Genomic DNA, 20,083 nt, shown 5'->3' with positions numbered 1-20,083 from the left:
CACACAATGGCTTATGTGAGAACGTCCACCACTATGGGCACTTGAAATAAAAATTAAGTTCAATTAAAGAAAAAATTTTTAAAGTGAATCTGTTACATACCTGTCAGCAGAAAATCATACTCACTACTTACTGTGTATTTACTCATTTATTAAGAGCCCAGTATATGTTAGACACTATCCTAGGAACATGGGCATATTGCCAAAGAGCATGGCAGACATAACCTGAGTTCATAGAATTTATAAAGGAGTGAATTAAGAAAATAGGTAATCAAAGTTTGGCAATCACAGAAGAGATACATTTAAATGCATAATTCCTACACAGATTTTCCCCTCTAAAATTTTTAAGACTGTGTAAACCTTAAATATGTCAGATATACCATTTGCCCACCTTGTTGCTGAATCTTTGCTCTTGAGTTTTGTCTCTCTAATGTTTTCTGCTTCTTCCTCACTTCCAATCCTAGATAGGGTGCATGCCTTTGCTACATACACTGTAGTGCCAAATAATTTGACTAGATAATACTCATCACACTTACACTTTCTACATCTATATTCCTGGCCATTTGCCTAGATTCCATATCACATGAAGATAAGGATTGTGACTGCAGTATTTACCACTGTGTCTACCATACCCAGCATGGAGCCTACACATAGAGAGGAAACTCATCATCAGATTCTTGAATTAACTATATCCATGAAAGCACGTCTGTGGAATGCTGAAATACTAGGTCGAGTCCTTTGTTTTCTGATGTTTTAAACTAACATAGGGATAGAAATTAAGGACTATAAGAATTGCTAGTAAAGATCTCCATTGAATAGTCTGTCTCAATTGCCAGATGTTTTAAAATTGCCATGAGCAGCTGCTAGATAAATAAGGATAACAACTGTTGACTTAATTAGAGTAAATTTAACATCTTTGAACCTCAGTTTCATCCATTGTAAAATTATGGGAGTAGCTGAAATGATCTCTAACCTTCCTTTCAGTTTTAGAATTCTTCACTAATTTTTGTGATGCCCAACTTCCTGTATGTGACTAATTCTGCTCGTACAATCTATAAGTCACTGTACAGCCCCAGAGATCTTTTGTTCAAAATTAAGGGCAGGTGCTATTAGAATCAAAGGATTAGAAGAGCTTAGATATTTTGAGCCTAACTTCCAGCAAATGCAATGCAAGAATCTCTTCAAAAACATTCTATACAAGGGTAATACAAAGACTACTGAATACTCCCATTCACCGAGTACCTAATACTTCTGTCCATTCCATTTTTAAAAAACTGATTTTATTTAAAAGCTTTACATTACACTAAGCATTACCATGTTACTAATGTCTTAATACTGACTCCCAGCAACTTTGGTTTTAATTCTGGTCTTTAGTTTTTTTCTTCTATTAGCCAATTTAGTCCCTTTTCCCTATGTTAGTTTTTTAAAAGTTTGAAAATGTCTATCAGGTTATCGTATTTTCTATAAAATACTCATCTCCTTCAGATTAAATTTTCTCAGTTCATTTTAATTTTTTAATATGGACATGATTTACAACAATCCTAATTTCACAATTAAGTATGCAAATCTGCCCTTTACACTTGCCACCTCTGTTCATTTTCATCACTATAAATGCAAGTCATTTAAAAAAATCAGAAACTAGCACATGTAGTTATCTCCTTAACTCTATTGCAACTTTGTATTTCTTTGAATATATGCATATGTACATACTTGTGTATGGATACATTCAGGATTCCTGACAAAATTTTGTATTCTTCTCTTTTACTTAGCATAAATATTATCATAATCATTCCCTAAACTCACCATAGTCATAATTTGTTAGTCTTTGCTTGTAAGCTATAAATTATGCAACCATTTTCCTATAGCTAGAGGTTTTTTTTTTTTTTTTTTTTTTTGCGGTACGTGGGCCTCTCACTGTTGTGGCCTCTCCCGTTGCGGAGCACAGGCTCCGGACGCGCAGGCCCAGCCGCTCCGCGGCATATGGGATCTTCTCTGATGCATTTCAAGAGTAATTTCAAGTCACTTTTTCCCAAAAAGATTAAGTGAAAATCAAGCACAATTTTAATAACTCTCTATAAAAGGTTTGATCTTAAGTGAATGAGATGATTACGTATATTACATTTAAAAATAAGCTTATAATTTTATCTCATTTGGCTTGAAAATTCAAGAAAGCTCTGAAGAAGACAAAATTATAACTGTATGTAATTAAAACATTAAAAGTATTGGTATGTAACTTCCATGTACTTTTCCTGACATTGGTTATTTACTAGTGGAAGAACGTATATTTTACATACTTGCGTTTTTTAAAAACTTAGTTTTTTTAAACTTATTGAAAAATATTAAAGAACTAAATTACTATCATCAATTTTAACCATGATAATTAGAGGAAAAAAACACGGTTCAAGTTATTTTTCAATTTGGTCAATTTTTAAAGACACATTACTCTTATTTTCTTCTATCTTTTTCACTGTTTGGAGATGACCTTAAGCTATCCAGACAGGATTTCTCATATTGTAATATACATTAATATCATTTGGTGATATATTAAAATGCACAATGTAATTCAGTAAGTCTGAGGTGAGGCCTAATATTTTCATTTCTAATATGCTGTCAGGTGATTATAGCTGCTGATTCTATGAACTACATTTTGAATAGCAAGGATCTGGGCAGACTAGCAGTAAAAGTGAAAGTGAAAAGCTGAATTTTTAAACTCTCATGTGGTTAAAAAAAAAGTAGTCATTATCAAATCAACTTTTTTTTTGTATCAACTTCTATTATAGGAGTAATGTCCAGTGTGTTAGAGAATAACTTTTCAGGTAATCAAATACCTTGCCTTCACTATGGTATTTGATCACCCATAAGTGACATCTGTTGGCTCATTGGCTCTTTTAGGAACATTACTCTCATAAAACCTCAACCTAAACTAAAAGAAAGAAACAGTCTGGGAAACTCTATTGTAAGTGTTCCACCCACAAATGTGTTTCCAACTGCAACAGATTTAGTGTTTCATAACATTATTTTTATGTAGGTGTAACATTTAGTTTTTATCCTTCTAATCATTTCCCTAGCAATATTTTAAAAAATCAGATTAAAGTTGAGTTAGACTTTGCAAGTACAAAAGTTAAGAAATAAATTTTAATAATTGATAACTATAAGTTCTTAACTTGTTGTTTCCACAATTTTTGTAGGCTTAATCATCTTATTTTCAAAAATGAAATTATTAGATACAATATCTAAAAATTAATACTAAACATTATGTCATTAAGTCAGTAATAACATTTGAAATTATACTGAATTGAAGTTATAATATCAATTAACTCATATTCAATTAAACTCATGCATAAATTGATGTCATATTCAATGAATAATTACTCATATATATGTGTCTATCTACCACTGATTTATTTCTAAACAATATCATGGTTGAAGCCATTGTGTCATTAAAGTAGTAATCCTTAGATTCCTTTTAATAAATTCTTGACTGTAAAGTGAAAAAGAATATCTTATAAAAATAGATTATGCCCAGAAACTAAAATTATATTCAGTATCCAGATTTTTTTAAACTTGCAATTATAAACAAAATAGAATATTAATTATGAATGGAATAAAAATTATAACTAAGGTGGAAGATCAAATTGGAATGGAAGGACAAAATAAAAAAATATTTATTGATCCAAAAAAAAAGAACAATGAAGAAGAAAATAAAAACACTGAATTGGTGGAGCAACTAGAATACAAATATTATGGTATAAGATTATGGTAGATATTTACTCTACTATGGAGAGAATTAAGTTAACTATAAACAGACTATAAACTCTAATTATAAGATAAATATAGTCAGAATGAAAAAAAGAAAATACCCAACCACAAGCTATTTACTATGCTAAATGAAAAAAGCTAGACAGAGGAATATAAATACTATATATTTACTAATATACATGAGACTTCAACTGAACACAAAATATTCTATTTAACATAAATAGACATATTCTGCATCAAATTTTAGCAAATCCAGACAACTATTTAGTTCAAATTTAGGAATGGGCAAACATTATATAAATATTAAATTTGTCACCTCTCAAGCTTTATCCTCAAGAGTTGATTAAGAAAAAAATTCCATTCAGAAAAAAAAGAAATCCTTAACACAAATGGAAGCTCAATTTATTTTTAAGTTTATTAAATTTAAATGTTTATATTTTATCTTTTCAAGTTGAGACAATTTTCACATCTATTTGCATAACACATATTGGTCTATGATTTTCTTTTCTTGTGAAGTGTTCGATTGTGGTACTGGGTAATATTGGCCTCATAGAATGTGTTGGGAAGTGTTCTTCCTAATTCTGTTTTTGGAAGAGTTGGGAAGGATTGATAATTTTTCCTCAAGTATTTAGTAGAATTCACCAATGAAGCCATTTGGTTCTGGGCTTTTCTTTGTGTGACTCTGTCTCTTAAATGTTAGGAAGTTTCAACTGTAATTCCTTTAATCCATGAGAAATTAGAGAGAGAAACAGAAGAAATGACCTGGCTATTGCTTTTGGTTGTTTAATAAAAATGTGATTTTGGGCTTCCCTGGTGGCGCAGTTGTTGAGAGTCCGCCTGCCGATGCAGGGGACGTGGGTTCGTGCCCCGGTCTGGGAAGATCCCACATGCCGCGGAGCGGCTGGGCCCGCGAGCCGTGGCCGCTGGGCCCGCGAGCCGTGGCCGCTGAGCCTGCGCGTCCGGAGCCTGTGCTCCGCAACGGGAGAGACCACAACAGTGAGAGGCCCGCGTACCGTAAAAATAAATAAATAAATAAAACATAAATAAAAATAAAAATGTGATTTTAAAAATTGGTAGTGTGTAATAAAAAATGAGGTAGTCAAAAAAGAAAATGAGGTAGTCTTTCTTTCATGGAAGCTATCCACTCACAACATACCCTTTTAAAATTTTAAGACTTGTGGGTTTTAGATACCTTAAATTATCTAATTTAATCCTAACAAGAACCATAGGAAGTTCAAGAACCTCATATGTCATCTCCATTTGACATATGAGGAAACAAAAGCTAAAATAAATTACAGAACTTGTCCAAGGTCACAGTTCCACATTTGGCAGCGTTTATGAGCAGGAATTTAAATGTCATAATCCTGCCTCAACTACTTAATAAACTGGCATAGTGGGTGAATTACTAACCTCTGGCCTCAGTTTTTCCATCTTTAAAATGAGATTAGCACTACCTACTTCTCAGGGTTATTGTATAAACAAAATGCATGTAAAGTGCTCATGACAGTGACTGGCTTACAGTATGTACTCAACATTAGCAGTGATTTTTTTACTATTACCAGGTATTGCCCAGTTACACCATCTTAGTGGTTCTAAAACTCTTGAGTTTTAAGGAAAATAAGAAACTGTAACTCTTAGATTGGAACATATCCACTTAAAAGGAACTGATTCTAGCCACAAATAAACCATTTTACTACTACTTTTTGTACCTGCTTATTTAACTACCTGTGCATCTAGTCAAAAACTAAAAACATTTAAAGGAAGAAAAAAGTACATAGAATATGAAGTGGTCTTATTGTAAATGCTCATCCATTTACAAATAGTTCATACTGCCTTGTTTACAGTTTTGAGTTTTGTTTTTTGTTGACAGGAATATTGGAATCAACTTTTCCATAACACTTTTTCTCTTAAGCTAAGTAGTTTTAAGATGTGAATACTCAAACCATATTGCTGCAGATTCCCTAAATCCTTTTTAAAAAATCTCCAAATAATGTTCAAAGGTCACAGTTAAACTTAAATTATATTTATTTATTTATTTTTTGGCCATGCCGCACAGCATGCGGGATCCCAGTTCCCCAACAAGGGATCAAACCCGCACCCCCCTCAGTGGAAGCATAAAGTCTTAACCACAGGACTGCCAGGGAAGTCCCAGTTAAACTTAATTTAAATGTACAGCTGTTGCAGTAACAAATCATTCAATCTGCACTTTCCTGACAAAATTCTACAGTAAGCTATATAGGTTGCAACTATGTTCAGGCACTTTTATTATTTCCTAGGAGTGTTATGAATTGTAGATTCTTCTATTTGCACAATTCATTACACTCTTCAAAACAGTTTCCTGTGCACCATCTTATTTGTCCTTCCCAAGAGGCCCCTAATGAATGGTAAAGTGTCCAGGAGACTTCTCATTCCCATTTTAAAGATGTGAAAACCAAAGTGGTTCATGTGCTAGTTACCATGCTGGGCCTGGATTTCAAGTCTCTTGAGCCTGTATTAATGCTTACCAACTGTCACTTCATGCCCTTAAGTTATCTTGCAGGGCAAAGTGAACTTTGTAACTGAAAGGATATTACAACATGGTTGCCAAAACTGCAGCAACAACTTCTATCAAAACATTTACCTTTGTGGTCCTTGGAAAATAATGTGCTAGTTGAACTGCAGAGTAGAGATAATAAGGTGTGGAACAATGCTGACACCCATTTTCAGACAGGTTAGAAAATCTGATTCTTGCACAACATTTACTCTAGTAACAGTTCATTCTAGCCTTCTCATGATCAAGTTACCTAGCTTGTTTGCTTGTGCACATGCACAGGCGACTTCCCACACAGCTCTTTATCTCTACTCCAAGTATAATTTCAGCAAATGTACAACATGGCCGTGATTCTATTCATAACCCTCAAACACTGCTGGCAAAATACTTAAATACAAAATGATTTCAAAGAACAATACAATTCTTCCCTTTAAAAAAATATACTTATTGAAAAATTAAACAAAAAGTTCTATTTCCTAAATTAGAGGTAAAGAGACTTAACTGTGGCCCAACTTTGTCCTCCCAAGCTTTTAATAGTTAGCTGAGTTTAACTTCCATCAACCAGCGTTCATTTGTGTCATGCCCAGAAGTTAACCCACAAGGTCCAGGTCCCTCCTTCCATCGCCATAAATTTGACTTCAGGTCCTGGGAAACATGACTTAACCAACTCAAAGACTAGGATGTCAGTGTAGTGGTCCAACACCATTCAGACTATAATAATTTATTGCAATCATAATTTATCCAGCAGTTAACATGTATCAGACCTCCTTGTCCTATTTTACACAAACCTTAATTTAATTCTAGCAACTCCATCAGGTATTATTATATCCATTACTTGGGAAGAACTGGGGCACAAAGAGTAAATAAACAGCAGAAAAGCAACAGCAACAAAAGGCAGATGGAGGTCTTAAATCAGGGCCTTAACTTTAACCACTACATCAAAAATGCCTCGCCCTCAAATACCAACATGAGCCTTAAACTAATCACATGACCTTGGGCCAGTCATTTCATAGCTCTGGGCCTCAGTTTCCTTCACTATAAAAGTACCCACCCTCAGGGAGCTTTGGGGTGTTTTCCAGCTTTTACCGTCCTGTGAATTTCTGACTGGATTATTCCCCATTCCAGATTAGGTGTAAATGTTAAAACTAAAGTTTCTCAACCACTGCGTGTTCTAGTACATTCTCCATACTGCTCAGGGTGCTAGGGTCCAGTCTTTTTTTTTTTTTTTTTTTTTTTTCGGTACGCAGGCCTCTCACTGTTGTGGCGCACAGGCTCCGGACGCGCAGGCTCAGCGGCCATGACTCACGGGCCCAGCCGCTCCGCGGCATGTGGGACCTTCTCGGACCGGGGCACGAACCCGTGTCCCCTGCATCAGCAGGCGGACTCTCAACCACGGCGCCACCAGGGAAGCCCGGGTCCAGTCTTTGCTTGCTGTTTTATTTTCAAATATTGAACCTGTAGCGCTAACCCTAAATATTCTCCCTCTGTCCGATGTCACCTTTTCCAATACCAGGGATGCCGACGAGGCCTGATCCCACTACAGACCTTTACCGGGTATCTCCAGCCCACCTCAGGGCTTCCCAGGCAGCCAGCAAAAGGCCTAAAGGAAGCCCTAGAAACAAAGCCATAGAAAGCAGTTCTCGTTCCCAGAAGTCAAGGGCGGCTCTAGGGCACCTGCCACACCTGCTAACTCCTCAGGTGAGGCCTGGGCCTGGCTCCCCAACCTAAGCGGCCCAGATTGGGGGCCCGCCCCTCACTGACAGCGCGACGCCGGAGGCCTGGGCCCTCGAAACCCAGTCCGACCCCTCGGCCCCCTGCACGGCCCTCAGTCTCTGGGTCCCTGGACCTCTGCGGCCCACACCCAGACCCCCAAGAGTCCTAACTGGGGTTCCCGAGGGCACGCGCAGGCCTCCCGTCTCACCTCCAGAATCTGGGGAACCGCGTGCGGCACGGGCGCCTCCTCGGGCCTCACAGCTGCTTCCGCGCTGCGCGGAAGAAACAGAAGCAGAGGCAAAGGTCCTCAGAGCCGCAGTACCGAAGGTCCTCAGAGCCGCAGTACCGAGAAACCTCCGCTAGAGCGTCTGCCGCCGGGCAGCCGAGTCCCACCGCTGAAAGCCCCTACCTCAGCTTTTTAACAGGTTTGGTTTTTGTGGTTACTTGCTGTTTATTCCTTTGTTGTGTGTTGTGTGTGTTGAGGTGGGGTCGAGGGGCAGTTGATAACTTATCTCTGTAGTTTATGGTGTCCGGAACCAGAGGAATGATTTTACTCAAGGAACTGTATCTGAGTAACCTCATCTTCAAGACCACTTGATACAAATGTCAAGATTGTGAACATCACAGCTGAGACTAATAATATAATAATGGAGACTCATGGCGTCCTTTAGGGAGTGAGTGCAATTTGCATGTTGGAGCAATGTAAATAATTCGGGGCCAGATTGTAGACTGAGAGAGTCTTAAATATGACAGCAAATTAGTAGGTGCCCCTCAATAAGAGGTAAAGTCAGTGTCCCCTACGCTTAAATCTGGGCAGGTTTGCGACTGGCTTGTAAACGATAGAATGAGGCAGAAAGGATGCTTAGTGATTTCTGAGGCTAGAACACAAAAGATAGTGTAACTTCTACTTTGTTGACTGACCATTTGGCTGCCTGGCTGCCATGTTAGAAGTCTAGTACCCTGAGCGGTCACGCTGGAGCGGCCATGTGCGGGCGCTCGCCCGGCTGAGCGCACAGTTGGCAGCTAGCGTCAACTCTCAGCCTTGTTCCCTGGGAGAACCCTGCCTGAGGTAGCAGGGTGCCCTTACAGAGAACTGAGACATCTTGGACTTAGAAAAAAAAAATGCTTTTTTTACACAACATTAGTAACTGGGACAAGATATAAAGATTGGAAAGGAAGAAGTAGAACATGTATTATTCATAGAAAACCTAGTGTACAATGAAGATGTCTAAGTTGTTCAAAAAACTCTACAGTGTCAGTGAGAAAAAATTTTAAATAATGGTGGGATATAACATGTTCTTGGATTGGAAAACTCATTTCAGTAAAACAGTTAGTTATCCTAAATTGATTTACCTATTTAATGAAATTCCAATCAAAATTCCACTTGGCAATCTTTTGGGGGGTAGGGGAGCTGATTCTGAAATGTTTTAAACAATGTAAATAACAAATATAAATTCCCTCTTTTAGCAAAAAAGAAAGAGCAGAGGACTGACAACAAATGGTAAGTGTTTCATTGATTTAATGATGGAAATTTGAGGATATTCCTATCTAAAGATATTTTATTGTTGTGCATGGGGAAGCATTAGATTTGGGAATCAGAATATGATGAAAGTGGAGACTTTTTGAAAGAGCCAGTATTTGTAAACCCAGTTGAGAATGATGACTAAAATATTTAATATTTAATATAAGCTTCAGGTTAAATCTTCTAAATTTGCCTTAGTCCCTAGAATGGTTTTCAGCTCTAATTCACCCAGTCATTCTGATACCTTAAACATTCCATTGTGAGTAAGAAATGGAGTTTTCGAATAAGGCATAAACCAATAAGCGTCTCTGAGTAGTTTTGGGGGTATAAAAGCAGTATTTATTTATATACCGGATAAATCTTCCTTATTAAAATTGTGACATTATGCAATTAGAGGAAACATTTTAATATTTTGCAGTTTGTAAAATAAGCTTATAGCCATAAATTTCAAATATTCCACCTTTAAAGAAGTAAAAGTTTTTATTATTACTGTATTATTATTAAGAAGAAAAGGTGTTGAAAGGGTGAGAAATGTATGTAACCCTGAAAAGGATAAAGGCCAAGTCTGGCTATAGTGTGGATTTTCTATGACAATTTCTAAGAGTATTCTGCATTAATAATTAACATAGTTTCACATCAATAATTAACATAGTTATTTCTCTTGTATCTTCTAATTAAATGTAAAATTATATGTCAAATAAGTGTATTATTAAACAAAATTCCTACATTCAAATATGTGTATCAAATGTAACCTCATTTATTTGTTCATATGTTGAAACATGAACAGATGATCTAATGAGCTACATTCTCCTAAATAGTATCTTCGTTTCAAAATTATTCTTCCAAGAAAAACTGATACGTGTGAATTACAAAATGTAGAGGCTTTGTAGTAAGATCAAATTTGTATCATTTATTTGTGATTAGTTTTTGCCTCTTTTCTTTTTGGTTTCAAGTGAGTTAATCTCTTCAAGTCTATTTCTTCACCTGGAAATTGTGGATAATAAAACATATCAAAGGGGTTGTTGAGAGGAACAAATCAGATAATATATATGATAGAATCATATTTTTAATATATTACCTATATTGTTTTTCTTTTTCTCCTTTTATTTCTTCTTTTTTCTTTCCTTCATTCAAGTAGTTTGTATTCTCTTTAAAGATTCTAGGAAGGGTGACCAAAATAGAAGCAGAAAATATTCTGAAATGCTGAGACTTTTCTAGTCTCAAATAAGAATAACTAGAAGAAAAGATATCAAGATTATCCCTATCCTCTGAAAAACCTGGTGAAAATGTCAATAAAGGAACTAAATTAAGTTTTTGCCCCATCAGTGGCAGCAGTAGCAAAACCCGAGCCTGTGGAATGAGCTCCATGCCTAGCACATATATAAGGCACCTAGCAGTGGGCCTCTGAAGAGATAAGAGCAAATAATAATAGTTGACCTATTTTATCACAAATATCTTCTCACAAAATGAATTTGTAGAATCTTAAATAAGAAAAACATTAGATTTTACACTAGATTATATATTTAATATGGAATTGTCCTGATTAATTGTTTGAATGCTCTTTGTAAATGTCAGGTATTTGGTTGCCTAGAGTCTTTGCTAAAAAAAGAATATATCAAGTACAAAAAAGGTAAGTTGCAAAATGGGAGTGAGGAAGTACAATTTTCAGAAGGAAAAACACTTTAAAATCTCTCAATAAAAGAGGTTGCTCCTAAGGCATTAAGTATTAGAAATTCCAAAGAATGGATGTCACTTCAAGAGGGAAAATAAAATTTGAGTGGGAAGATCCTATCCTGTCCTCTGACACACATCACTGACTTTTTCAGAAAAGCATCCATGCTGACACCAGAAAAGTGCTACTTTTTTTTTCTTTCTGATAGGTCCTGATGTGCACTGAATACTAGATTTGGTAAGCAGGATAACCATTTATGTGAACAATAACTAAGTATATATACACAATTTTAGATAGGTAAAATATGTATTATACTAAAAGTATTAATACCATTATATTTTGAAAGAAAATAGTTTGAACTTTTGCTTAAGGTTGAATAACTACATTATGAATTTAAAGTGAAAAAGATATTTAAAATTTAATACAAAAACAATTATGAAAACTAAATGATTAATGTAAATATATTAAGAAGCCATATGTTACTTTTATTAAAAGAAAATCAACATATTATAGTTAGCCTTGTTGTTTAGGGACATTTAAAATATTAGTATGATGGAGTTCTTTTTATTTGTTTCTCTAACTTATCAGATATTGTTTCAGAAGCTGAGGAGTCATTTACTGTTTTCAATTTACTGTTATCTGTTAGCTATGTATTACCTCTGTGCCTTGCAGCATGTAACTACTTACAATAAGTGACTGAAATTTCTGTGGACAGCTGCCAGAATGGCTGAAATTCACCAATCTGAAAGTCAGAAATCATAATAATACAATAGTAAAAACAAGTGATTAGATCTCTGTCACACTGTGGTCTGCTTCTACTATGTAACTAACAACACTTCTCTCTTGTGAGAACTCATCTTTAGGTAACGGAATGAAATTTGAGGTCCTTTTGAATGTTCTAAGGAAATTAATTGATTTTTTGATGCAGATTTGTGGTAACAAGGGAATACATTTCATATATGTAGTTTAAATATGAAATGTTTACATGCATACTTTCCTTATTCCAAGATGTAAAATTATACTATGTGTGAGGTGTGTTTCTCTCTATTAAATTGGAAATTTCTAGGAGTGCATAGATTATACCAAGAATGTAATGCAAATTCTCAGGATTCTCAAGCCTTTATTACCTAACCAGTTACAAAATGATTTTCAGGAGAAACAAATGAAAAGATTTCTCTCTTTCTGTAAACGTTGTTGAAATATCCCAGAGACTTTCACAGCCTATTTAAAAAGTTGTGATATTCAAACATAAATAAATAGAAGACAAATTTGCTGAAACCTATAATAGATTTGCATGAATTTAAAAGGTGATTAAAGTGATTTTTCATTTGTATATTTTTATTTTATTTCTCTGTTTTCAATTTTATTTTGCATATTTCTTTATCTCTATAAACCACAGACGTGATATATATTAACTTCTACCTAGGGCTGAAGGAGGAAAAAAATGTATTTGATATAAAATTACTTATCTGCTGCTTTTTTTTCTTTAATAACACTTTCATTGGGATATGATTCATATGACATACACACCATCCTGTTAAAATGTAAAATTCAGTGGTTTTTAATATAATCACAGTTATGCAAATATCACTACTGTCTAATTTCAGAATGTTAATTACCCCCAAAAGAAATCCCAGCTCATTAGTGATCAATTCCCATTCCCATCTTCTCTTATTCTCTGTCAACTACTTACCTACATCCTATTTCTATAGGATTGTCTATTCTGGATATTTTATAAAAGAAATAATACAGTATGTAGTCTTCTGTTTTCAGGTTTTCTAGGTTCATGCATGTTGTAGCAAGTATCAGTGTTTCACTTATTTTGATTGCTGAATAATATTTCATTGTATGGTTATACTACTTTTTAAAACATCCAGTCATCACTTGGTGATCATTTGGGTTGTTTCCACATTTTGGCTATTGCTGAATTGTACTGCGATGACCATTTGTGTTTCTGTTTAAATACCTGTCTTCTATTCTTTTGGATATATACCTACGAGTGAAATTCCTGGATTTGTAAGGTAACTCCATGTCAATCATTTTGAACAAGTGTCAAACAATTTGCCAAAGTGGCTGTTATATTTTACATAGCCATCAGCAATGTACAGGGTTCCAATTTCTCCATATCCTTGCCAACACTGACTATTGTTAGTCTTTTTTATTTAGCCATTCTACCGATGTGTTCTTGTGTGGTTTTGATTTACATTTCCCCATTGACTGTTGATGTTGAACATTTTTTAATGTGCTAGTCGGCCATTTTACTACCTGCTTTATAGACTGGCTATTGAAAACTTTGCCCATTTTAAAATTGAGTTATTTGTATTTTTATTGTTGAGTTGTAAGAATTTTTTTATATAATCTAGATATAAGTACTTATGCTTTTGGTATCATATGTAATAAGCTAATGCCTAACCCAAAGTCAAAGATATTTACCCCCACTTTCATCCAAGAGTTTTGTAGTTTTAGTCTTACATTTAGGTCTATAACCCATTTTGTTTTAATTTTCTGTATAGTGTGAGGTAGTAATCAAGGTTCATTTTATGGAATGTGGATATCCAGTTGTCCTAGCACCATTTTTGAAAAGACTGTTCTTTCTTCATTGAATTGTCTTGTCAGCCTTCTTGAATTGATCATAAATATAAAGGTTTATATCTGGAATGTTTTATATCTTCTGTCATTGGGTAGAGTGTTCCATACATACCTATCAAGTTTAACTGGTATATAGTGTTGTTCAAGTCTTCTATTTCCTTATTCATCTTTTGCCTAGTTGGTTTGTCCATTATTGAAAATGGGACATTAAAGTCACCAGCTATTGTTGAATGATCCATTATCCCCTTCACTTCTGTCAATTTTTGCTTCCTGTAGTTTTGGCCTCTGTTTCTAGGGGCATGTATATTTATAATTAAGTCTTTCTGATGCATTGGCCCTTTTATCATTATAAAATGTCCTTTATCTGTAGTAACATTTTTTTGTCTTAAAGTCCATTTTGTCTGATATTAGTGTAGCCATTCTAGCTCTCTCTTTGTTACTGTTTGCATAGCATGTATTTTTCTGTTCTTTTACATTCACCCTATTTTTCTCTTGTGGACAGCATAGAGTTGGATTAGTTTTTTAATTCATTCTGCCGGTCTTTGCCTTTTGGAGTGTTTAATCCATTTATATTTAATGGAACTACTGAGAAGTTACCATCTGTCTGCCACTTTGATGTTTGTTTTCTATATCCGTTATATCATCTCTCTAGTCTTCCATCACTGCTTTCTTTTGTGCTAAATATATATTTTCTAATGTACCACTTTAATTCCTTTGTTTTTTTTATTTTACTTTATATTTTGTGTTGTTTTCTTAGTGCTTTTTGCAGATTACATTAACATATTAATTTAAAATAATTTAATTAGGATTAATACCAATTTATTTTCAGTAGTATACAAAAGATGTCCTTCAGTAAAGTTCCACTCTCTCCACTCTCCTTTCTGCTGTCATTGTCATACAAATACATATTCATACATTATGAGCCCATCAACAGTTTTATAATTATTGCTTTATGCAGTTGTTTTTTTAAATTCAGATAGGAGAATAAAAGAATTACAAACAAAAATACATTTATACTGTATTTTATATTGTGTATGTAATGAACTTTAGTGACACTTTCTACTTCTTTGTGTGGATTTGAGTTACTTTCTAATGTCATTGTTTTTCAACCTGAAGGACTTCCTTTAGTATTCCTGTGAGACAGTACTGCTCATGACAAATTCTCTCAGTTTTGGTTTATCTAGGAATATAGTAATTTCTCCTTTATTTTCTTTAACATCTTTATTAGAGTATAATTGCTTTACAATGGTGTGTTACTTTCTGCTTTATAACAAAGTGAATCAGCTATACATATACATGTATCCCCATATCTTCTCCTTTATTTTTGAAAGATATAGAAGTCTTGGTTGACAGTATTACTTTCAACACTTTGAACATGTTTCACCCCTGCTTTTGACCTCCATGGTTTCTGATGTGAAGTCAACAGTTAACCTTGTTGACGATCTCTTGTGTATGATGAGTTTTCTCTTGTGCGTTCACGTTTCTCTCCTTCTTTTAGGCTTTTGACAATTTGACTGTGATGTGTCTAGGTGAATGTCTAGATTAATGTTTTTCATAAAATCCAGAAAAATATTTTTTCCCATTTATTTATTCAAATATTCTTTCTATCTCTCTCTCTCTTCTCCTTCCAGGATTCCCATTATGATTTATATTAATACATTTGATTTTGTGCTACAGATGTCTGAGGTGCTAGTCATTCATTTTTGTTTCTGGTTCTTGGACTGGAAAATCTCAGTTGATCTATCATTTAGTTCACTAATTCTGTCTCCTGCCAACTTAAATCTCCTGTTATGCCTCTCTAGTAAATTTTTCATTTCAGTTGTACTTTTCAACTCCAGAATTTCTATTTTGATTCTTTTTAATATTTCTATCTCTTTATTGCTACTTTCTATTTGGTAAGAAATCATTCTCATACTTCTCTTTAGTTCTTTAGATATTGTTTACTTCTTAAGCATTTGTATAATAATTGACTTAAAGTTTTTGGCTAGTACTTCAAGTATCTGGGGCTTTCTCAGATACTGTTTCTATTGACCACTTTTTTCCCCTGTTTATGTGCCATACATTCCTGGTTGGTTAGTTTAATTTTTAAAGTCTCTATCCCCTGTTGTGTGTGGCCACAGAAGTCTGCTCAGTTAGCTCAGCACTTGGCTAATGATTTGATGGCTGTTTTTTTTTTAATGCCTTGAACCAACATATCTTTGACATTTCCTGAGAGGCTCTGTTTGTGTGCTGGGGCACACATGCAAGGTTCCTGCAATTTGCAATTTTTCCTTCCCCTTCGCGTCCCGCTTAGAGAGGTCAGTAAGTAGAGTTTCATGTTTTCTCAGGTCTTTCCTGGGCATGAACACAGCCCTGCAAATGTACGTGGTCTTCCAAGTCTCTGGGAATATGTTAGATGTTTTTAAAGCCTTCTGTGGATGTCTCATTCCCTAGATGAGATGTTTTTTGGTCAGACTCTTGTCTGCACTAACTGATATCACTTCTTGCAGCAGCTCTTACGTTAAACAATTGCCTTTTCAAAAATATTTCCCCTTTGATAAAAGCTGTGGAGAATAGGCTGTTCTCACTTGAGAAGCTCTGGGTCAGGTCAAAGACAGTTTAAATAGTGACAGTTTTCCAGGAATGGAGCTTTCTGATGAACTCCACACCTGATCTGCCTTTTTCAGTGTCTGTTAGGTAGCTTGTTTTTATGGTTGCAAGTTTTTACAGTTGCTGTGGTAGTGGGGCTGCTAGTTTTCAAGGCTATTATACATCTGAAAAGTGGGGAAAGGAATAGGGGCAATGTAATCCATCACAAAACTATTATTCTTAATGACATTAAATCATTTTTCTTGAATAAACTCTCCTTGGATTGCTGCAAGCTTTTGGTAGAGTGCTGAAAGCAATTTTAACAAATTTTTCAGGGTTCTGGTTGCTTTTATGAGAAGAAAATTTCCATAAGCACCATTTATGATTTGGGGGTTATTCTTTATGGATTTAAAAATTACCCTATTGGATTGTTACCTCCCTGTTTTAGAAACAAGTTCTTAACTAACTTACTAGCAATGCATATTATTTTATACCTTCTGTTAATAATATAAAAGAGTTCAAACAATAGCAGCTACATTGGGAGAGTTGTACATTAACTTCTTATAATAATAGCCAGTGATCTAATTGAAATATAATAAAACCTACGGTAACATTTCTACTGCTTGCAAATGACAGGAATCTTCTTAAGATAGATCATATTATCTTTTGCACGTATCTGATAATGTGGGAGATTGAGGCAACAGTCAGAACCATGTTTTTAAAAACATTTAAAACAATATTTAAGTAGGGAACCACATTGCATCTGACTCTTGGGAGACATTCATAGAATAAAATTTCAGAAATCTAATTTATTCTAGTATTATTTGGACCTATGAATTAGCTGATTTATTAAAAATGTCATATATCTCATAAGTGGTGATGAAATAATGAAGCAATTGGTTGCTGTTTTGAACTGGGATCTTCAGGAAAAGTGCTGTACACAATGCTTAAAAATAATGACAAAGCATAATGTATCTACCTCATGTGTACCATATTACAAAGATAATAATCTGGAAAATAATTATAAGGAAAGTAATTTAGATTAAAATTAATGCTAATTTGTTTTAATGTTTAGAATTATTTTTGTTTATATAGCTCCATGTTGAAGAAATGAATTTTTAACCATAATTATTTTTAATATATGATGTTCAAAAAATTCTTTAATTGTTTAAACAGTAGGGGGTTTAAGGATAGTCTCCGTACCTTCCCCTTAATTTTGCTGTAAACCTTATACTTCTCTAAAAAAAAAAAGTCTTAATGTAAAAAAAAAACACTGAAAAATAATAAAATAAATGTAATTGCAATTGCTGAAAATGTCAGCTTAACTGACAGTGCTCTTTATTAAAAAATGAACAAATTATTTATATCATGTATTAAGGTATACTCTGTGAAAATGGTAAAATCTTAGACAGTCTAACTAAAGGACAGTGGGTGTTTGGCATGGAAACATTTGAGATCTATATGTCCTTCCAAGAAGGTCCCATTTAATATTTGGAAAGATGGTCTCTGAAGAAAGTCTTAGATGACAGCTATATGACTCCTCTTGAGTTTTAGATATTTATTGAAACAGGGACTACACTGGATGTAATCTGTTCTTCGTTGTGATTTTTTATATTTTTTAAATCAAATTACAGTAAGGTGAAAATATTTACACCAGCAGGCTATCAAAGCTTTTCAACAGTGAAAATCTCGTGGTAGATAGGCAGAGTTTGGCCTGAAGACTTTTGTTTGAAAGAGCATTTTCAAATTGAATTTGACTGCCTTTGCGTCATGCATGAATTCTCTCATTACCTAATGCTCTTTACTGTTGCCCAGTTACATTATTTTCCCGGGCTTTAAAGTATTTGATGTGACTACACTTACCTTAAGTATGGGTAGGTCTTTGTGGATCTTGTTCCTAGAAAAAGCAGAACTAATCTATGACAATAGTATTGAAGAAAGAAAGCAATAATTTAAAAACTAGTTTATAGGAAGGATGGGCTCGTGATCCACTAGAAAACAGGGCTATAATTTTATACACATATGCAGAAACAGACTAATTCAGGAAGAGGTGTGGACTTAGCTTAAAGACATAAAATAAATTAATTGATAAACATAAACACTTTTACTTATCTAACAAATAACTACATATTAGGCCCTATGCTATGTCCTGTTCTTAGGTACTAGGTATACAGAAGAAAGTAAAATAGACCAGAATAGCAGTTTTCTGGGCTAGTGTCAGGGAATGTCAGAGTAGTAAAGGATGATTAGATATAATTATATTCCTGAGAATTCCTTTCTGACATCTTCACCCAAACCCCCTGCAGCAGGTAGTGGAGATGGGATAAAAATTCCAAAGTTTCGATTCTGCCTGTCACTGAAAAGGAGGGTTTATACAGTTTTTAAATTTAATAGATTTCAAACAAAGAGAGATATACTGTTGCAGACCTGAGTTTGTGGTCACTATAGTGAGTACAGCACGTTCTGACATTGAAGGGAATGTTGTTCTTTCAAGAGAACTATAGAAAAAGAGCAGAACAGATATAATACAGGAAGCTGGAGAAGAAAATCAGCTCACAGTAATGAGATCTTATAGGGAGTTCCAGTCCCACTTAAGTATTTTTGGTTTTAATGCTGAAACTGATGGGAAATTATTGATAGTTTAGACTTGGAAGTGGCACAAACAGATTTGCATTTATAAGATATCCCATTTTATGCGTAGTAGAGTTTGGATTTAAAAGAAGAGAGGGTATATAAAAGTGGCAGGCTGGAGGAGAGGTGGTAGACATGGGTTCAAACACATCAGTCATTTGATGAAATAAATATAGAAAAAAATGCAGAGAATGCATTCAAAGCTTTTTAAGATATAGATGAATATTATGGATTGGATATGGCAGAAGAGGAACATGGAGGTTTCAAACAGGAACTACCAAATATCACAGAGTTTAATGCCCTTGTTTACTGGGATAAAAACCACTAGGTGAGAAAACATTGCTTATAACATCATAGCAAAAATGAAGAGATTGGCATCCAACCAACAGAGGAAATAACCATATTTAATATGGTCACAATTGAGTATTAAAAATAAATAAAATACAAATTATATAACTTTAGGAAAGTGTGAAAATTGTACCCTTGTAGAGGGGCTACCAGCTAGGAATTAAGCTAACAGAATTTTTTTTTTAAATACTGTTTACAGAAGAGTACATGAAGAATAAATAGAATCTTTCAATATCTACTACGTGCAAAATGTGATTGAGAATTAACAGTGAATTAGGCATGCTTCCTATCTTGTGGAACTTGCATTATTTTTAAGTCTCTAAATGGATAGTTCTTTTTCTTTAATAACTAGAGTCATTAATTCTGTGATTATCAGTGCCTTATGATAATGATAGTGTACTTATGATAGACTTATGATAATTGAGAGACAAACAGAAATAGTAGAAATCACAAATTATTCCATAAGTAAAAGTAAATTTGAGATCGCTTTAAAAAGAATAAAATACCTAGGAATAAACCTACCTAAGGATACAAAAGACCTGTACTCCAAAAACTGTAAGATGCTGGTGAAAGAAATCAAAGAAGACACAAACAGATGGAAAGATATACCATGTTCGTGGATTGGAGGAATCAATATTGTAAAAATGACTATACTACCCAAAGCAATCTACAGAATCAATGCAATCCCTATCAAATTACCAATGGTATTTTTCACAGAACTAGAACAAAAAGATCTTAAAATTTTCATGGAGGC

At 34.4% G+C, this 20,083-nt stretch overlaps 1 protein-coding gene and 1 long non-coding RNA gene across 4 annotated transcripts in view; one reads left to right on the top strand and one right to left on the bottom strand.

Annotated features, from left to right (window-relative positions):
* CSMD3 (CUB and Sushi multiple domains 3) overlaps positions 1–20,083 on the bottom strand; it is a gene marked incomplete at its 5' end in the record, with an annotated part of 1,071,061 nt that overhangs the window by 890,703 nt on the left and 160,275 nt on the right. The gene's annotated exons all lie outside the window — the stretch shown is intronic.
* The window catches only part of LOC307175823, a 30,611-nt gene continuing 18,153 nt past the window's right edge, over positions 7,626–20,083 (top strand). Inside the window, exons 1-2 of the long non-coding RNA XR_013824498.1 lie at positions 7,626–8,424; positions 9,467–9,500. This is a non-coding gene — a long non-coding RNA (uncharacterized lncRNA). The remainder of the gene's footprint in view (positions 8,425–9,466; positions 9,501–20,083) is intronic.

Source organism: Stenella coeruleoalba (assembly GCF_951394435.1).
Source record: "Stenella coeruleoalba genome assembly, chromosome: 17".
Lineage (NCBI taxonomy): Eukaryota > Metazoa > Chordata > Mammalia > Artiodactyla > Delphinidae > Stenella > Stenella coeruleoalba.
The sequence above is the reverse complement of the archived record's forward strand: the minus strand, read 5'-3'. Positions and strand labels throughout refer to the sequence as shown.